The sequence below is a fragment of the Molossus molossus genome, unplaced genomic scaffold (genome assembly GCF_014108415.1).
Source record: "Molossus molossus isolate mMolMol1 unplaced genomic scaffold, mMolMol1.p scaffold_m16_p_15, whole genome shotgun sequence".
In the NCBI taxonomy this organism is placed as follows: Eukaryota; Metazoa; Chordata; class Mammalia; order Chiroptera; family Molossidae; genus Molossus; species Molossus molossus.
The window spans coordinates 68472586-68492568 of NW_023425350.1; the positions used below are offsets into that span (position 1 = coordinate 68472586).

Consider the following 19983-nt stretch of genomic DNA (forward strand, 5'->3'; position numbering starts at 1 on the left):
AGGCCGGCAAGCTGGGCCTGTTCTGGGGAGGGCTACCTCATTCTTGCTGCGTCGTGTTGGTTACGAGGAGTGGGCAGGCAACTGACTTGGGAATTGGCAGCTGGTGGGAATTATGGCCTCACTTTTTAGAAAACCCAAAAAACAAAAAGTAGAGGGGGCCTCCTAACCAGGATAGGAAACATAGAGGCTATTAAAGGGAAAACAGGCATGTTTGTCTCATGGGAAAATGCAAAACACATTATGTCAAAGGCTAACAGAAAAATATCAAGAGAAAAAGTATAGATCTGGAAAAAAATCGTAATGCCATTGCAGGGTCCGTAAATTCTGAAGGAAGGAGAGATGGAAAACAGAACAAGCATAAACACGTTAGTTGTCTTCAGCAATCAATAAAGATTCCACCTACTTAAAGAAACTGGAGAAGAAATAAGATAGGATTCTTCACCTGGCCAGTGAGGCTCAGAGGACTGTGTCCTCCCATGGACTGAGAGGTCCAGGTTCAGTTCCCGGTCAGGGCACATGCTCCATCCCGAGTAGGGAGCGTGCAGGAGGCAGCCAATCGGTGTTTCTCTCTCTAAAAAATCAATAAAAACATAAATATATATATGATTCTCCAATAGAGTATTGGCGGGATACATACCAGCTCCATGCAAGTTCCCCTCCACATCTCGCCCTGCACTCACTTAGCGGGTCCCATGGGAAATGGAACAGACTGACAGAGATTCTCTCCCTGACCAGACCCTGCTCAGGCCCCCCGAACTCTTGTCAATGACTTTTAGCTTCCACCTTTGTCTCCGCATTGTTCAATTTTACCGCGAATCCTGTTCAATCAGCTTAGCACAAGTCCTTTGTCCTCTAAATCTGATCGCCCTCGATATCTGATGGGGCTCCCCATTCTCCACCATCCCCAGGTGATGTCTGATCACTCTGGCCACCTTTAGCAAAAATCCTATTAGATTGTTTTCAGCAGGGTCCTCCTCACACCCTTACCTCTGATATTTCCTCCACCAACCCCTCCCCGTGCTTCTGGGCTATAAATTCTCACTTGGCCAAGCTGTTTTCAGAATTGAGCTCAGCTCTATACTGAGGTCTGTTTCCCGCTTTGCAATAGTCCTGGACAGAATCTGACTTGACTGCTGACCTGCTGACTGGCTCTGGTTCTTTAGCAAAAACAAACACAGGCAATGAAAGGAGAACTGTTGACACTTGTAGGCAACTGCCAGAGGTCTCTCTCTGGGGGAAGTAAGGACTCCCAGGTCCACAGTGATTATGAGGGAATAATCTGAACCCCAGAGGTGTTTTCCCATTGGAATAGTCCTCATGCCCACGTAGGTTGTATGAATCCGTGTACATACAGACAAGGGAAAGGATCTCGGGTCCTAAAAGTTCTGAGCTGGCGGGAGATCACATCCACAATGCAAGACCAACATAGAGCAAAATGATTTTATTGCATGCACCTGGGGGAAGGCGGGCTGAGCCCGAAAAAGAAGCCTCGAATAACAGTTGAGGTGTAGGTTATAAACTCTGCTTCTAGCTTCTGGCAGTTCCTGCTGTCATACTCTGCCTGGCTCATTGTCTACTTTGCAGTTGGACTGGTCTGGTATCTTGTCCTGCATCTGCTGGGTGATTCATTGTCTTGTGGGTAATCTGGATAATCCTCACTTAACAGAAGGCTGAGCGAAGGTCAAATCCGTACTTAAGAGAAGGCTGAGCAAAGGTCATGCAAGCAATGCATTTTCACAGTTTCCCCCCTTTGCAAGCTTTTGCCTTTACCCTTTAAAACATTATTAACCCTTTCGGGTCCCAGACCAAGGCTGGAGACAGCCCTATGAGAACACTCCCTTGCCCCCATGCCATCACGCAATAGAAACCCACCCAAACTTCACCTCAGAAAGGAAGGCAAGAATATTCCAGATATAGCAGACAGGGAAGGATTCAAGAGATTTACTACATCAGAGCAAGAGAGTCATTACGAGCTACACCAGTTTTTCAAGTGCAAAATGGCAGCTATGAAAACGTACTGTAGGAAAAGAAGGATGCTTATGAAACAGAACCTACTCTGGGAGAAAGCATAACCCAAGAAAAAAGAATGATATCCTCACAAGCATGTATGAAAACACTTAATACAACTTAACTCCATTAACTGAGAGCCCCCCCACCCCAAACTTGAGATGAAATCGTTGATGGGGTGAAAGGGGAGATTTCAGAGTTGAGGAAACAAATTGAGAACTAAACCAGCATAATTAGAGAAGGTTTTTTTTCAGTCCACCCAGTTCATACACACCAAGAGGCCAAGAAGTGGGCAGCGGGCTGTTTGCACTTTCTCACAGAACTGGTCCCTGCGACCCTGGGGCTGGCCTCAGGCAGAGAACAGCACAGACCTGCAGGCTCAGAGGAACTTCCCGTATCCTGCTGCTCTGGGTCTTGCCTGAGGAAAGACTGCGGAAGATTCCAAGAGAAGAGGAAGTGACCAAACCATCCTCCAGTCTCAGAGGAAGCCTGTCCCCCCACCGTTGCTTCTCCAGTTCTGCTCTCCCCATTGGCCCCTTCCCGCAACCTCTTCAACCTTCCCCTCACTGCCCCTCCTCCTCCTAAACCAATAAGGATGTCCAAATATCAGCTCCCCTTCCTTTGAAGTGTGATTCCCTCCGACTACCACACTTTTCTAAGTTAAGAGTGTTGCTTTGAAAGAGTGTCTGCTATCACTGCCTCCACCTCCCTGCCTTCCTCCACTCCTGGACCCACTTCAGTCCGACTGCCGCTCGCCACTCGCTGGAGCCACAAACTCGCCACGGCTGAATCCTCAGCAGCCGCGCAATCGCCAGCTCCAGTGTCTTAACCCTCCTGCAGGGGCAGGCACTGTGTTCACTCCCGTCTTAAAACTCCCTCCTTTTTGCACTGGGAGTCTGTTCTCTCTTAATCTCCTCCAGGCTCTCCAATTGCTCTTTCTCTATGTATTTTTTTCTTTAATCTTTACCCAAGGATATTTTTCAACTTATCATCAGATAGAGTGGGAGGGAGGGAGAGAGAGAGAGACATCGATATGAGAGAGACACATTGACCAGTTGCCTCCCGCACGACCCAGCCAGGGCCGGGGACAAACCACAACTGAAATACGTGCCTTTGCAGGAATTGAACCCGAGACTCTGGTCTGCAGGCCGACGCTCTAACCGCTGAGCCATACTGACAGGTCTTTATGTATTTTACTGAATACATTTTTTCTGCCCTCCCTTTTCTTGGCATGCCTAAAATCTCTCTTCAGTCCTCGTCTTATTCTTTTTCCCTGTGAGCTTACCTCTGTGAAAATTCACTGGCTCACTGGCTATCGAGTGTGCTGTGATCTGGCAAAGGACTTACTAGGTACTCCATGTAGGAACCTGGGTCCCTGATTCTCCAAAACTAACTTCAGCCTGGTTGTCCCCAGAGGAAATGTGGCCGGGGAAAGTCTTTCATTTCGATGCGTCAGTGTCTGTGAAAATAATCTTTGTTAAGCAGATCACCGAGGCAAGACTCTGGTCCAAGATGGTGCTGTTTTGTCAGAAGTTGCATGTGCTTTCCAGAGTTTAGAGGTCTGAGAAATGAACGCACACCACGTTCTGTGAGACCCCGCCTCTGAGAGCCCTCTGCAGCGTGGATCAGCAAGGCAGCAAGCCCTGCTGGCTTTCCTCATGAGCGGGGTGTGCGGGCTGGTGCTTGGGGGCATTCTCCAAGGGAAGTCTGTCCGTGGCCACGTGGGACTGTGAGTAAAACACTCGAAGAACCCGAGTCAGGAAAAGTGCACGATGCACTCTTTGGGTCACAGGTCAGTTGTATGGGGCTCGGATTGTCGGTGAGGAAGGACGCCTAGTGCCCACCCTCCTTGCTGTGCACACACGTGCACACAGGCACACACACGGTCACACACACCAGGTCAAGGAGGGCAGTGAAAGGGAGACTAGATGGAGTTGCAGCTCCTGGAGCAGTCAGAGTTCTCCACTAAGCTCAGTTCACAACATCTGTATGGTGTTGGTCAAGTCACTTTTCTCTTATGAACTTTGATTCAGTCACTTGCAAATGAGACAGAAGGGTGTGCTGGCTAAGATTCCTCCCAGTTCTTCATCGCAGGAGACTATAAGTATAAATTAAGGATCATTAGCTCTTGTGATTGAAAAAAGCTGTATTTATCTACTTTGGCCACGAGAGGGAGATATTAGATCATTAAGCACTGGGTTTTATTTTCTTATTTTAGATTTGGTAGCTAGCCAGTACTCTTGCCCTGTCCTTCAAGCTGACTACTTTAAGGTAAGGCAAAGGCATTTTTTGATTTCTCCATTCTCTTCATCATCTGTGAGCATCAGAACAAGTCAGGTGAAGTCACTTTTTCCAGTTTAACAATTTACCAACAAAACCTCCTATAGAACACATTTAAAAAGGAATGTTCAAAATAAAAATAATCTCTTTAAACCTTGTATTGGATCATTATGACTGCAACATTAAGTGCTGCTTATATGATATTCATTTTAAAGTGATTAGAAATCTAAATATTCTGTTCATCTCAGCATTATTTACATTAGAGAAAAATCAGACACTAGGCAAGAATCCAAAAATAGAACGGTGGGAGAAAAACATGCCTCTTTTAAATAACAATAGTCCCTAAAATGATAATAGTAACTAAAGGTAATGACACAAGAGACATCTACATATTGTTGGGTAAAAAAATCAAGATAGCAAAAATTATTACTATTGTATTTCAATCTTAACTATACACATATAAAGATAAAGAAAAAACCCAAAATTTTAGGGAGTTTATCCTTGTTGGTAGGATTATCAGTTTTAGTTACTTTTCTCCTTTTAATGTTTTTTTTTTTAATGCTTCTCCAATTCTCCAGTGTGGACAGGTGTTATTTTTGTATTTTATTTTTTGAAATATGTTTTTATTGATATTTTTAGAGAGAGAGAAAGGGAGAGAGAGAGAGAGAAAAACATCAATAGGAGAGAAATACATCAATCGGCTGCCTCCTGCATGCTGCCTACTGGGGATTGAGCCCAAAACCTAGGCAAGTGCCCTGACTGGGAATCAAACAGGGACCTCTCAGTCCATGGGACGATGCTCATCCACTGAGCCACACCGGCCAGGCTTACTTTTTGTATTCTAAAAGAAAAATGAAAAAGATCTCCCATGCACTGTCCAGGGAGTTCTAGAACAATCTTATCTGTATGTCTGGCATCAGCAAGCACTGAACGCATCCTTGGCACCATCCACTTCTTGGCTCTACCTTAAAAACACCTGCGATGAAAGACTGGCTTCTCCCTCCCGCATACAAACCACTATGTGTTTGGTTAGTTCGGATTATAGCGACATTCCTGATGTGGAGCCAGAATCTGCCCTGTCGGGGTTTAGGATGCAGCTAAATAAATACTGGGCCCTGGGAATCGGCAAGGGGCGGAACCCAGACTCGAAAGAAGGGCAAACCAGCCCTTTAGCACCGGTGTCCCAGGCTTCCGTGGAGTCGGCGGGGCGGGAAGCGCCCGAAGAGGCATCTCCGCGGCCTGGCAGGTTAGCAGGGCTGCTGCATAGTCACAACGTCCACACTGAGCTGGAGCGACAGGTGCGCGGGGGAGCTCGGAGGAGCACGTGCAGAGGCTCGGGACAGAGAACAGGCGCTTCGGGAGGGAGGCCGTTGTCCCCACCCCCGCACTCCTCACGCAGACTCCACTTGTCAGGGTCATTCCATCCTGCGAACTCCTTGGAGACACAGACTTGTTCATCAGAAATGTTATGTCCTCCGTTTGCCCTAAACACCGAGCCCAGTAAACCACAGTCATTCTTGTCGGATGAGTGAGTAAAGAAACACTCTACAACCTGGCGAGCCAGGAGCAGTGCCTCAGTTTCAAGGGGAGTCTCCAACCCTGCCAGAGGGCTCAGCAGTTAGAGCATCAGCCCGGGACCGAGGGTCTCGGGTTCGATTCCAGTCAAGGGCATGCACCTGGGTTGCAAGCTCGATCCCCAACCTGGTCAGGGTGGTGCGAGAGGCAGCCAATCGATGTGTCTTTCTCTCTCGGCCCCCTCGCTCCCCCCTTTCCACTCTATCTAAAAATCAATGGAAAAATGTCCTCAGGTGAGGATTAACAACAACAACAACAACAAAAATAAATAAATAAATAAAAAATAAAGACGGGTCTTCAATTTTCCCTTCCTTTTTAAGGTAGAAGGCAGTGATCTCTTAGATCTTCGAGCTGCCATAAAAGGTACAATTTCCCTCATGTTTGACCTGGACACTGTTTTCACCCACTCTGTCGTCATCATTATTATTTTTAATCCTCACCCGAGGAAAGATTTTTATTAACTTTAGAGAGAGAGGATGAGATGGGAGGATGCTCCAACCAAGACACTGGCCAGGGCTCCCCTATGCCATTATTGATCTCGATTGGTCCGTTATATAATTCTCCATCTTGTTTTACTTTCTTCCATTTCAACTACTTTATTTATTACAAGGGAGAGGAGCACGTGATGTAAAAGTCACCAGCAAGACTTCCCAGACCCCAGGTTCTCTCCCGAAAGTCAGCCACTGGTGTCAGCTTCATGAAGCCCCTCTGCAGGGGCTGTGCGTGTGCAGACAGGTGCATTTCGTTTCTGTTCACGGGCAGCAGCACAGAGGCCCGTGTGCCACGCGGGGGCGGGGCAACGGGAGGTGGAGCTCCTCGTGCACAGGGAGCTCCCATGAGGATGGGTGCAGCAGAGATGGGGGCCACTGCAACCAGGGCAGCGAGGGAAGGGTAATGTGGAACACCGCTGAGGAACAGACAGTGGGCGATGCATGTCCTGCGTCTGTGTTCTGGTCAGGGCGAGGTGATCTCTCACCCTGGACCAATCTGTCCAGCGCCCAGGTGTTTTTCACAAACTAGAAACAAGAGGGTAGGGCATAAACGACGCAGCTATTTCTTTTTCCAATCATTTTTAGTACAACCAAAGTGCTAGTTCTGGAATGAATAGGCAATGCTAACCCGGAGAGAGCTCACAAACTCGTTAACTAAAGCGAACTCAATGGAAATATGGTATAGTTAAATTAAAAAATCTAAATGACTAACACGCGTAAAGGGAAACCAGATGAATATTTTCGTTAATCACAAATGTGACACAAGCCAACAGTGTGGTGTGGCTGTTGGCTGAATTCTTAAACATTTCATTTTAAACGGACATCACCTAATTCCTGTCATTCCGAATGGCATTTGTAAAATCAGGGATTTCCAAATAAAATATTTTTTTGGAGAATAAAAAGTTTGTTTTCCATGTCCCATAAAGTCTGTATTAACAGCTACAGGCGTTTAATCAAGGGAACAGAAGCGTAAAGTGGGCCATGGTGTTTGGCTTCGGCTAGTTGAAAGGTCACTTGAGAAAGTTTACAGACATATTTGACAGTATTGCAGAGAGTAGAACCAGTTCAGAGGACGAAATCTCCTGGAAAACCGATCATCATTCAGCACGTGGACAAACTCCTTAGAAATGGAACGCAGCAATGGGTGGGCGGTCACTGAGGAGAGGCCCCCGAAACTGTGACCTCCCTGCACGCACAGCAATCTGAGAGGATGGGCACTCGCTCCGATGAATGAGCTCACATGTACGCAGGTAGATTCCCTTGTTATAGCTCCTCCTGTGCCCCTCCCTTCCAGGCCTTCCATCAGGCATCTGACTCCTCCAGCTCTGAAGGAGGTGAGTGTTACGGCCAAAAGAACTGACATTTGTTTCCAAACGCACAGACCGACAGAACTTGCGAGGTCTACAGAAAAGGTCCCAGAGAAAGAGCGTTTGCTGGCTGAGAAGCGCGAGGTTTGGTTTGTGATTGCGGACGTGAGTGCGACCAGAGGAGACCCCGGAACTAGAAAGAAGCAGCACTGCAGAACGTTCCTCCCCCGGTACTGACAAAGCGATAAAGGCCAATCAGAAATGACCAACAGTAATCAAACGAGGAAGGGACCTAACAACACAATAAGGAAGGTGGTGACTCAGGAGAGGGGAAAAGGAAAAGAAGATTCTGGAGAAAAGCAGAGGACAGCTCTGCTCAGCTCCTAAATCGGCCTCCAGCCCCATCCTCCACACCCACCTCCCAACGCTGAGGACTGTCGCTAATCCACCCAAATGCATCCATGTCCCTCTCTTGGCTGGAGACTGGCGGGAATGGATGCTGGGGATAGACAGGAGCATCAGAACAGCGTGGCCTCTCTGTAGCAGAGGCCAGGGCTCCACACCGAGTAAGGAAAGCCAGCCTGGCATCTCCTCATGGTGCTCACACCCTTCTGGTATGTGACCTGGGGAAGATGTCAGACAGCGAGCTGCCCTCGGCGTCCTCGCCCTTGCTCAGACCCGTCGAGGACCTTCATCCCACCCCCATCCGTTCCCCCAGTTACCGGAAAGGTTGGTGGGTTAAGGCCATGCAGTCAAAGGCCTCCAGGAGCACACCTGCAGTTGAGCAAGTCGGGCTTGTTACCTGTCGAGTCGGGAAGAACAGACATGCAGGGAACGTGGGTGTCTCAGTAAGAACCTGTGGGATTTGGGCTGTCAGGTGATTTGGGGGAGGGTTTAAGGGAATGAAGCTTTATTGTGGATTCCATGTGGTCAGAAGCAGGGGTAAATCTAGGATTAAATATCTTAGTTAATTTTGTCTAGAAGGAAGAAAACAGTATTGAAGTAAAGCATCGGAATCTGACATCAGGAAAGTTCCCCGGGACAGTCGGCGCCGGAAGACAGATACCATTGACTGGGCTGGGCGCCCAGAGGTGTGCTGCCCCTGGACCGAACCGCCCACCGGTCGGACGACATGGGTGTATACCACCTCCTCCAGTGTCTTTCATCATAGGACTAAAATCCTTCAAACCAGCATGTTGTTGTTATTTTATTTTTTATAATCCTCACCTGAGGATATTTTTCCATTAATGTTTTTTTTTTTTTTTTCATATAGAGTGGGAGGGAGGGAGAGAGAGAAACATCGATATGAGAAACTTTGATGTGAGAGAGACACATCGATTGTTTGCCTCCTGCATGGGGCCGGGGATCAAATGGGCAACCTAGGTACATGCCCTTGACTGGGAATCGAACCGGCGACCCTTCCCTCCAAGGGCCAATGCTCTAACTGCTGAGCCACACCGGCCAGGTCAAAACCAGCATATTGTTTTTAAAAATTTTGGAAAAATGCTACTTTCGGAGACTATACTATGGAGAGTTGTTACACGCCTTGCCATCTCAACTGTCTCCTGACCCTGCAATTGTCTGGAATCCTGTTTATATTTCCTTAAATACTACACACTTCAAAAAATCCTAAAAATGTGCTAAGACCCCACCTCACTGCTGCCCCTCCTCAGGCCTTCCTGCTGCCTGGGTCAGTGCCTTCCTCAGAACCCCAGGGACCCGCGACCCGGCCGACGCCGGACCACGCTGGGCCGCAGTTTCACATTCTGTTCCGGACCATGAACTTCCAGAAAGCAGCGGCCACATGGTCTATAACCACGGTTTGCACAGGACAGTGAACTTTATATAAAGGCTCATTTTTGTTCTTCTATCTGACCAAAGAAGAAAATGGAGTCATTCTGCCTATTCTTGGGAGGAGGACTCACTATCTGTCAACAGGTCGGTTGTATTGCAACAGCCAGAGGGATACACCTTGTGTGGAAGGGTCCAAGGAGCTCCAGGTCAGAGGGTGACACCCCTCGAACCTCAGGACACAGCTACGGGGGCTTGGGAACTTCAGGGTGGTGGTTGGGAGTGGTCGATGGGGGAAAGGATTTCAGGGTCCAGCTGCTGGGTACCTGAGAACAGGGGCAGGGACAATGACCGGGCTCCTGACGGGGTGGGTTAAGGTCAACCTGGGCCCAGCGTTGGGAAAGGAGAGGCAGTGCGGGTCTCCTTATTTGGGGGAGGCTGGGGGTGGCAGGGAGGACCCCCAGGAACCCAGGAGGAGCACAGGAGGGGCACCGGGGGAGGGGAGTCACCACAGAGCCAAGTACGGACAAGGGGATGGTGGCAGTGGCAGCCAGGTCTGCTCCTGGGACCCCCTGGCATGGACAGTGCGGGTCTTCCTATGACCCAAGGGCCACACGTTCGGACAGTTTGGCTTCTCTGCTTGTTTGATTTAATTTGCACAGTAGTTCAGAGCAGTTACAGCTACCTGAACCGATATATAACCTTGCAGAAAACCATCCTTCTTCTGTGATGATGACTGCCTTTTTAAATGATGGTAATTGCTTTCTAAAACAAGTTAATTTTCTCATAATATTCCTTTTCTTTTTTGTTGGTTGGTCAAGCCAGACTATTTTAGTCATACTTTTAAATAAAGAATCAACTCTCGGTTTCTATTCTGGGATTAGTCCTGCTTCCAGTTTTAATTTTGTTTTTCTGAATTTTTTCACTGTTCCCATTAGTTTTTTGCAAGGGCTGAGTGATTTGTTGATGCCCTGACGATGTTAATGACCCGGCCGGGTGTTCCCGGAGGGGTGTTCTTTCCTCGAAGCGGGTTCGCGCTGCGTGTGGCACGCTCGCCGCTGCGGTCCCTGCGCCCTGAACCCTCCCCGCTTCCTCGTCACCCCGGGGCTCCTTCAGTGTCTCGTTCTCTCTCTGTGACTGTGGAGTTACTGAGTACGAATTCTCCTTGTTTGTGTGTACTTTTTGTGTGTGTGTGCTGGAATTTGATTTTTTGTTTTTTTAATCCTCACCCAGGATATTTTTCTATTCATCTTCAGATAGAGTGGGAGGGAGGGAGGAAGAGAGACAGAAAGAGAGAGAAAACATCGATGTGAGAGAGACACATTAACCAGTTGCCTCCTGCAGGACCCTGACCCGGGCCGGGGACCCAATAACAACTGAGGTACGACGTGTCCTTGACCAGAAGCGAGCCTGCGACTCTGGTCCAAGGGCCAACGCTCTCACTGCTGAGCCAAAACGGCCATGGCTGGAATTCGATATTGACTAAGACCACATCTGAGACAAACAAACAAGTGAACCCACACAAACGGTCACCCAGCTTCAACGCGCAGGACTTCTCAGTGGGGACTCAGTAGCAGGCAAGAGAACGCGGCTCAGCCCAGCAGGGTGAGGGCCCTTTGCGGGGTAACACCAGGCCGTGCCTTCTTCACCCATCTTCTTCAGACGAAGCCCCCAGAAAGCTCCAGCAAAGCCCCTGAGCGTCAGCAGCAGTGAATGAAGGGGGCTAGACCTCTGTGGCCGGGGAGCTCTCTAGCCTCATGCACTTTAGAATCTCCTCGTAGACATCTTTGCAAAGACCAGCGCCCAGGCCCCACCAGAGACCACATGGATGGATCTCGGGCCTGGGCAGCTGCCAGGCTTGCTGTAACTTCAACCAACAAGGCTGGGGAGCCGGTTGCCCACAGTTGCCTTAGGAGAGCCCCCCTGACAGCTGGGACAGGGGCAGGCTGAACAGTGAAGACAGAGAGCCGCGAGGGGAACAGGAAGAGTGGGGTGAGGGGCTTAAAGCCCAGCGTCAGCATCTAGGGGTCCAGGCCGTGGCTCTGCATTACTGGACTTCTCTCCTGCCCGTGACCAGCTGGCAAAGACGATGCGGGTACAGACCTGAGCATTTGGAAGAAGGCGTTGGGGTTTTGTTTTTTCAAAACAAAATTAGGTGGTTGTCCTTTCTATTGTTCTTTTCTTCGGGAGTTCTTCCCTCTTGGGGTTTCTCTCCTTGACAAACTCTCCAGGCTGTCAGTATGGTTGTTAAATTGCACTGCTGTCTGAATTATGGAAATTAAGTTATCTGCTTTCTGCTCGGTCTCTTTCCCTAATTTCGTAATCTGTTCCTTGTTACCTTTATTTAGCTGTTAATGGCTTCCGTTCGCGTCTGAGGCTCTAATTGTATCACGTCCTTCACATGCTGGAGCTAATTCTTCCGAGCTTTTTCGTGGAAGAGGAGAGAGCCCAGGAGGAGCTGGCCAGGTGGCCTTGGACGGACTTCCGGCTCCCCGCCCCCCCTCCCAGGGCGCTGACCCCGCGGGGTGGGGGTGTCTGTGTGCTCCCGGGGGCTCTCCCACCTTCTTCCATAGTAAATCACACTATTTGTGCCTCCAGAAAACTCGTGACTCACCGTCTTCCTGTCTCGTGCTCCCGCTTGCTCAGCTTCCTCCCTCCTTCGCTCCTTCTTTCTCCCTCTCGCTCCCTCCTTTCCTGCCTTTCTTTCTCCGCTGTTGCATTTAGCTTGGACGCCTGGCCGAGGGACCCAGCTGCTCAGTGCACCGCTGCAAGGTCCACGTTGAAATCTCTGTGTTCACTTTTTTCTAGCTCTCCGGTCACAGTTCTGTTCATGGATATCACAGGGAAAACTTAGGTGTTTTGTTGCTTTTTTCCCATTTGGCCAGAACCAGGAGCACTTCAGAGAGATTCCTGTAATAAGAAACTTGTCAGTGCCCGGCCGGTGTGGCTCAGGGGTTGAGCGTCGACCCAGGCACCAAGAGGTCACCAGTTCGATTCCCGGTCAGGGCACATGCCCGGGTTGTGGGCCAGATTCCCAGTGGGGGACGTGCAGGAGGCGGCTAATTGATGTTCTCTGTCATTGATGTTTCTCTCTCCCAGGCCCTCTCTCTCTAAAATTAATAAAGAAAAATTATTTTAAAAAAGAAACTTGTCAGTAACGACGGCTTGAGCATTGGCAGCCTGACTGCCCCTCTGCCAGGGCTTAACCCAGAGCCTGCCCAGCAGGGCCCAGCACCCACACCTCCATCGGCGGTCTCTCATCATAACCTCGAGTATACGCTTTCAGTCTGATGATTCTGGTGGCTGGTATTGAACTGAACCTGGCTCCCCTCCTCATAGGCTCTGCACAACACCCCGACATTACCCAGTCCAGTCCCTGGGCTCTCGGTCTGGAGTTAGCACCCGTACCCGCCCATATCCTCATTACCAAGTGCAGCCAGGCTCTACTTCAACTTCCAGAGCAAGTGCCTTGTCACTGTGCGAGGGAATGTCTTCCCCGAGGAATTCATCTCTTTGGGGTGCAGCTGAGACGGGGAAGCAAACGACAGCCAGTCCTTCTGCCGTGTACCTCTGGTCTGTTACTGGAGGACAGTCCAACCAGTGCCAAGTATCCCTGACCACGCCTCAGCCAACGTGAGGTCACAGCCTCAAAATCCTCAAGCGTGGGCCACAGTTTCCTGAACCAATCAGCGCGACAAGGCAGTGGTAAAGTCCACACTCTTCTGGGAGCACATGTTAAGGGACCACTACAGGGAACGCGCTGGTCTGGGTCCCGAAAGCACCCGTGGCCGCTGATTTTGGAATAACAGCATCTGATGGTTTTCTTCTAGTGAACCGTTCCCTCCCAACTCTCAGCCCTTGTCTTCTGGTGATGGTGCTGACGCGTCCCTTACTCTTGGGAGGGGACCATGACTCAATCAACCAGTGTGAACCTGACGTTCCCCTGGCCTGGGGTTGGTATGAGAGCAAGCCAGATTTGAAGTCACCCCTGTAAACCGTCTGTCACCAGAATATATGCATTTTCCCTTTGCTTTAGCAGCCCCGGGGCGGGTGTACTGCCCCAGCGTGCCAGTGACCCACCCACCAGAGCCCAGTGCCTTCGAGGGTGTGCTAGGTCAGTGAGCAGCTGCTTTGACTGCAGACTCTGCAGAGAAGAGGCATCTAGGAGGCTGGGATCCGTGAAGGCAGATGGGTCCCCCAGCAGCCAGCCACCAGAGGTGCCTCCAAACCTGCCCAGGCTGCCAGTCCCCAGGCCTTTGCCCCGACCCCCTTCCCAGCGGGGCCTCGTGCCCCTTTGCGCTCTGCTGCAAGTTCAATCATGCTCGCGCGAGTCGCTTTCCAGGCCCAGTCCAGGCGCAGCGAGCTCTTCTCACCAACATCCAGGCGCCGGTCCTGCCTTCTCCTCTCACAGCCCCCGAGTGATGGCCAGCCCACACCCGTCTGCTCTCCGCATTCATGACTTTATTGCCCATCTCCTCCGCCAGACGCAACACACCCCGGAGTGTGAGCCCAGAAGACACCAGGTCTTCCTTCCCTCTCACCTCTCACTCCCCAGCAGGAGCACCTGGGCCTGCAGCTGTGCTCATCACCACACTTACCGGGTCCCCAGAGGACGGCTCAGGTGGAAGACCCGAGACTGCGGATCCCACCAGCTGGTGGCAGCGTGCGCCCAGTCAATGGAGAGTCTCCTTCCCCACGGAGAGCGCCAGAGCCAGGGCAGCTGCGGGGGGGCCGCCTGTGCCCCGCCCGGTCCTTCTGAAAGAACCCACGTGCATGAAAACCGGCCCTCAGACCACGGGAAAGGGACTTAGAATGTTACACCGGCCGCACCCAGCTTCACTGTCCTGTCTTTATAACGAGCACTTTGATAGTATCCCCAAATATTTGGCATCGTTTAAAAACTGGCTGCAAAGTAATTTAAAAAGAAAGATTCCAAATGCCAGAAGTAAAGCGCCCGAAAGACTGCCGGTGGTGAGGGCAGAGACCAGCGTTGGAGAGGAAGGGAGCCAGCACTGGAGTGTTAGTTTGCAGCGTTTATGGATCAACTCTTGTGTGCCCAACCATGTAGCTAAGCGTAATCGGGGATACAAAATAAAAAGGCATACTCCTTGCCACAAACAGGCTTCAGTAATAACAGTAATAAACTAATAGTAAGGTCCTTTATTCATTAATTCATTATCATTTTTTTAATCCTCACCTGAGGATATGTCCCCCCTTTATAAAGAGAGAATGGAAGAGAGGGAGGGAAGAAAGAGAGAGAGAAACATCAGTGTGAGAGAGACACATCGATTGGTTGCCTCCCACACAACCCTGACCGGGGCCGGGGATTGAACCTGCAACCCAGGTCCATGCTCTTGATGAGAACTGAACCTGAGACCCTTCGGTCCTTGTGCTGACACTCTAACCTCTGAGCCAAACCGGTCAGAGCAAGGTCCTTTATGTTTTATTATTTATTTTAAATCCTCACCAGAGGATATTTTTCCATTTATCTTCAGATGGAGGGAGGGGGAGAGAGAAACAGAGAGAGAGGCATCGATGTGTGAGAGACGCATTAGCTGGTTACCTCACGCACAACCCTGACCAGGGCTGGGGATCCAACCTGCAATCCAGGTACTTGCCCTTGACCAGAATGGAACCTGAGGCCCTTCCGTCCACGGCCAACACTCTAACTTCTGAGCCAAACCAGGCAGGGCAAGGTCCCTTATTTTTAAAATAAAATTTTTCCATATATTTGGGAAGACCAACATGAATACCCAAGACGCAAAAATAGAGTGTTAAAATGTGGTAGTTCGCACAGTTAAAAATTAAAGTCGCGGCATGGAAAAGGGAACAGAAGCAATGCCTCGGAGAAAGAAGACTCGCGTTTGAATCCTGCTCGGGTCTCCGTCAGCCCCTTGATCTCTAAGTACCTGGTATCAGCAAGTGACTGGTTCCGTAAATGTCAGGATACATACGTGAAGTGGGAATGATGATAACACTCTGTGCTCGTGAGGTGTAAACGAGATCCAGCATTCGAAGGGGCTTTGCAGTTCGTAAATGCTGCGCGGTGTCGTGTGTGATTTGAAAGGCGAGCTGTGCCACCAACAGTAGGTCAGCCTGAGCAGGAACGGAGGGTCACCGTGCACTGCGGACCTCAGGGGTGCTTCTCAGAGACGGGGGGAGACACGCTCTGCCGCCCTTCTCCATCGCTCCCACCAAGTCTGCACCCAGGAGGTGCCCACCCAGGAGCAGGAACGTATTTTGCCCTTAACAGGGGGGAAAGGTGTTTTCCTTGGGGAGTAAGCCCAGATACCCTTCCCTCACCGCTGGGTCCTCTCCGCACAGTGGAGAGTTCTTTTCCACCAAACTGGAACTAATCTTGTTTCTGGTAGGACCCCTTCCCCCGCACCTACACGTATTAACATCCTCAGAAGAAAGGCTCTCAATCCATCCAGGATCTTATTATTGCCTCCATAATTATTATAGTTATGACTATGACAGTCATTATAAGGAGAATCAGCCATGTGCAGTAAAGCAAAGAAAGGACGGGACTCTGGCTCTGAGCACAGTTACAAGGCAGCAGATAGACAGCAGCATCGTGGCCCTGCTCCCCGCTTCCTCCCAGCGCGTGGGGGAGCTGGGCGTGAGCAGCAGGGCTGAGAGGGCCGATACTACAGAGAAATCCCCCCTCCTCCTCCCTGGCCCGGCTTTGTCCGTTCTCCTTTCCCAATGTCTCTAGTACCCCTCGGTCCTCTCCACCCCCTCTGAGACTGCCCTGGCTCAGGCACTTCCTGCTGGATTATTGCAAAGCCCCACCACCCACCTCTCAGCCTCGGGCTCTCCCAGCCCCTGTGGTGCAACCCCAAATAGCTGGTCTCATGCCACTCCCCTGTTCAAAGTCGGCAGGAGCTTCTTACTGCTTAGAGGATGTACGTTGAAATCTTCAGTGGCTCAAAAACTTTCGTGGATTGGCCACTACTCACGCCATGCAGCCCCCAGCCAGAAAGACGGGTGCATGTGCTCGTGTACACACTACTCGTTCGTGCTTCTGTCTGTGCTCGTTATTCTCTTATTGGCTATGCGAAGACCTCACCATCCTTGTGTCCAACGGCCTTCCAAGGCCACCTCCTCCAAACTTTTGCAGTATTGGAATAATTTTCTCTTCCACCTCTACTCAAGATATGCTGCCTTGGGTTTGAGCTACTAAGTTCATGCTGTTAGTCCCCTAAAATCTGCAATCCCTGGAGGTCAGGCCTCTACCCGAGTCACCTTTCATGCTGTATTTAGCAGCAGGAAATAGTTGGAGCCCAATAGATGCCTGATGAGTTGAAAGTCTTTCATCACCTTCTTTTGATTTATTCTGGCAAAGACCCTGTGAGACGTGTGCGTCAGTGTAGTGACCGTAGGTGCTGCACACGGACAAACAGAGGCCGAGCACCCAGTGATGGGACCATGCACAGAGCTGAGCTCCGGACGCGAGAGGCAAGGACGAGCCTGCGCCGGTGGCACACTCTGTGGTGGACAGTGCCCTGGCCGGCTCCACTGGATCATTGAAGCAACATAGCAAATAAGAATGTAGACCCTGCGTCTGGACCCTGGTTTCATCATTTCCACCTACACAGTCCTGGGGAGTTTCTTGACCTCTCAGAATCCATTCCCTCATAGAATCGCAGAGGATACATTAGACAACACCAAATAGCTCATGTTAATTCAGGCGCATCCTAACACATAGACAGAGCGTTGCTGTGATCACATTGGCACTAACGTCACTGAAAACAACGGACTCTGATTTCTTATTTTGCGCCTGGGAATAGTACCATCCCAGGAATAGGGAGGAGAAGGAGAGGCTGGAAAAACATCCCCTGGTCGGCCGAGCACATTCCCAAGATGCCAGGCCACCCACCAGCACTTCCGGAGCCGAGTCACTGCCTCTCCCCGCCATGCCCTGGGAAAGTACACACGCTGAGCTCATTCCCCACGCCACTGTCTCCTGTCCTCAGGCCAGTCATGACCCTCACCAGCTATTTGATACCCAAAGAGCCAGGATCAGCCAGGTTGATGTGGGCCACGGGATATCTTGAAGCAGGAGAGGAGAACAGTTTGCTGGGGAGAGAGAGCCGGTGCATGGAAGAGATACCTCCTCACTCCTCTGAACCAGACGAGTATTAGCTAAGGTGACCCCAGTCATCCAAGTGAGGGGCAGACAACAGTGAGACACGAAGAGAAGGCTCCCAAGCTATTGGGAGTCAGGAGATACCGGCTTCCTAGGGGAGAGCCGCAGACGCTGAGAGCTCAGACCCTGCAGTCAGTGCGCCTGCTCTGGGCAAGTCATTTATGCATTTGCAATTCATTTCCTCACCCGTAAATGCACTGAGAGTGTCTGCATCGTGGACCTGTTGTGAGGGTTAGATGAGGCAATACAATGAAGTGCTCACATAGCACATTGCAAGAGGTAAGTGCTCACTTGGCTAAGAGGGTTGGTGGTGGTGATCATCTGAGCCTAACTTAGACTGGGTGAATATTTTCATTGCCATTTCACATTGTATAAACTCACGCTTAAGATGTTCAGTGTCTTGTTCAAGGTCATGTGGGCAGCATGTAGTCAAACTTCTAACTCAGTTCCACTCTGTTTTTGCCCAGGACCCCAGCAAGTGATCCAGATGCCCTGAGAAGGAGGAGCGGGACCAGAATGGACATTCTTCTTGGAAAATCAGAGGACAAGAAAGATCCAAACCAAGGAGGAGCTAAGCCTAACACGGGTTAAACATTAAAACACTCCAAACCATTATGGAGAAGTAGGTAAGATCATGTCAGCCAGGAAAGTCTCTCCTCTACGTGCTTGAAATTACCAACTTGTGCAACATTTAACCACTCCCCCTGCCAGATTTGTGCACCTGAGGTCATTTAAGTCGTGGGAAGTGTTATTACAAGGGCCCGATGTAAGGTTTCTTCAAGAAGCCCAAAGTCTGTGGGTCCCAGCAGCAAAGTCAGGGAGGCTTCGACCTTGCCCCTGGGGCGATGTCAGGAGGGCCTGAGCTGCAGAAAACCGCCTCTCTATGAGCCCCTTTTGTGGGCCCTTGCTGTCCCCCAGGTGAAATCTGCCCAGTAGAAGCATCCAGGCAGTGTTTACTGACCAACTCACTCAAAGGCCAAGGGCAGGAGCTGTGGCTGGTGTGTGTTAGGACTAAGAGGAGGAGCGACCCTCCTCTAAGAGTAAGAATGACCTGCTGGAGTCATGGGCTATGCTTTAATGTCATAGGGAGCTCCCCTTGACTTATCATTGCTTTGGCCCCAGTGTCTATGATGGCAAGACAGGTGCACCATAGGTACCTGTCAAATGAATGAATAGGAGTCATCAGCATTGAAATTGAGCTTAGTGACCCTCCGGCAGCATCTCTCTCCGTTGGACCTCACAGCAGCCTGAGAGTTCCTCTTGGTGCCTGCTGTTATCCACAGACAGGCACAAGGTTCATCCGGGCATCCAGCCAACAGGATGGACTTTGAGCACAAACCCTGGAGCCTGGAGCGCTCCACAATGCACGCCCGGCGTGAAGCTGGTGCAGAACCGGGGGGCGGGGGGCCTGGTGCGTTCCCCGACAGTGCGAGCTTCGCTTCCTTCTTCTCTTTCCCCTGCTCAGGCTTCGAGGGAGCAGGAAGTCTGGGTCCCTTTGGCGTCCTGCCTGGGGTTGTCCTGGCTGCCACCCTCACCAGCCTCTCTGAGCGGAAGAACCAGGTGAGACTTGTTAGAAGCCCTGTGGCTTTCCCGGGGCACCTGGACACGGGCCCGCTCAGCTCCCTGCTCGCTGTCCGTCCCGGGTGAGCCACGGAATATTTCTTTTCCTTAATGTCCGCATCTGCCTCCCAAGGTGCGGTGCCATGGACTCGATGACAATGGGAACAAGAAAGGACCTTGGGGGCACCGGACCTCACAGGTGCCAGAAAGTTTGTTGTGCGGGAGAAATGAGAGAACACGTGTCAGGTGCTTATCAGGGGGCCTGGGTTCAACGACCATCATCCTACAACCATTGTTTCTGACCAGCTGTCATCCCGGGGTGACTGCCAACATGCTCACAGCGGGGAGCCCCTCTCTGGCCGCCATGTTTCCTCCTCCCCGGCCCTGTGACAGCCACCCACCCCCACTCCGTACTCACCATGCTCCCGGCTGCTCTGGGCCCCCCATGGCCCATCCTCTGGGCTCCAGTCTCCTCCAGCCTGCCCCTCCCCCATTCTCACCGACCTCGCGGGGCCACTGCCTCTCAAAGAGCTGTCACATCCTCTGGCAAAACCCCGGGCCATGCCGAAGGGCCCCACATGCCCGTAGACCCTCTCTTCAGCCAAGTTTCAATCTTCTCGTGTCCATTCTGAGTACACTTCCCACCCGAGCAGTTCAAAACCCCTGCCGTGTTCTGCACGTGGAGTCCACACTGGCCTTCCCTTTAGCAGGTGACCTTGCCTCCCTGGTTCTGACAAGTCAGGAAGCTCCTCCCACACCCGCAGGTAAACGTAGGGACCACGGGCCCAGCGGTGGGGACGGAGAGCGGAGAGGAGAAACG

The 19983-nt window shown here is 50.9% G+C and overlaps 1 long non-coding RNA gene across 1 annotated transcript; it reads left to right on the forward strand.

Moving 5' to 3' along the window:
* Positions 1-18079: 18079 nt before the first annotated feature.
* LOC118630469 lies at positions 18080-19346 on the forward strand. Its single transcript, XR_004959647.1, has 3 exons — positions 18080-18189; positions 19069-19163; positions 19297-19346. It is a non-coding gene; the product is annotated as an uncharacterized LOC118630469 (long non-coding RNA).
* The last annotated feature ends 637 nt before the right edge of the window (positions 19347-19983 follow it).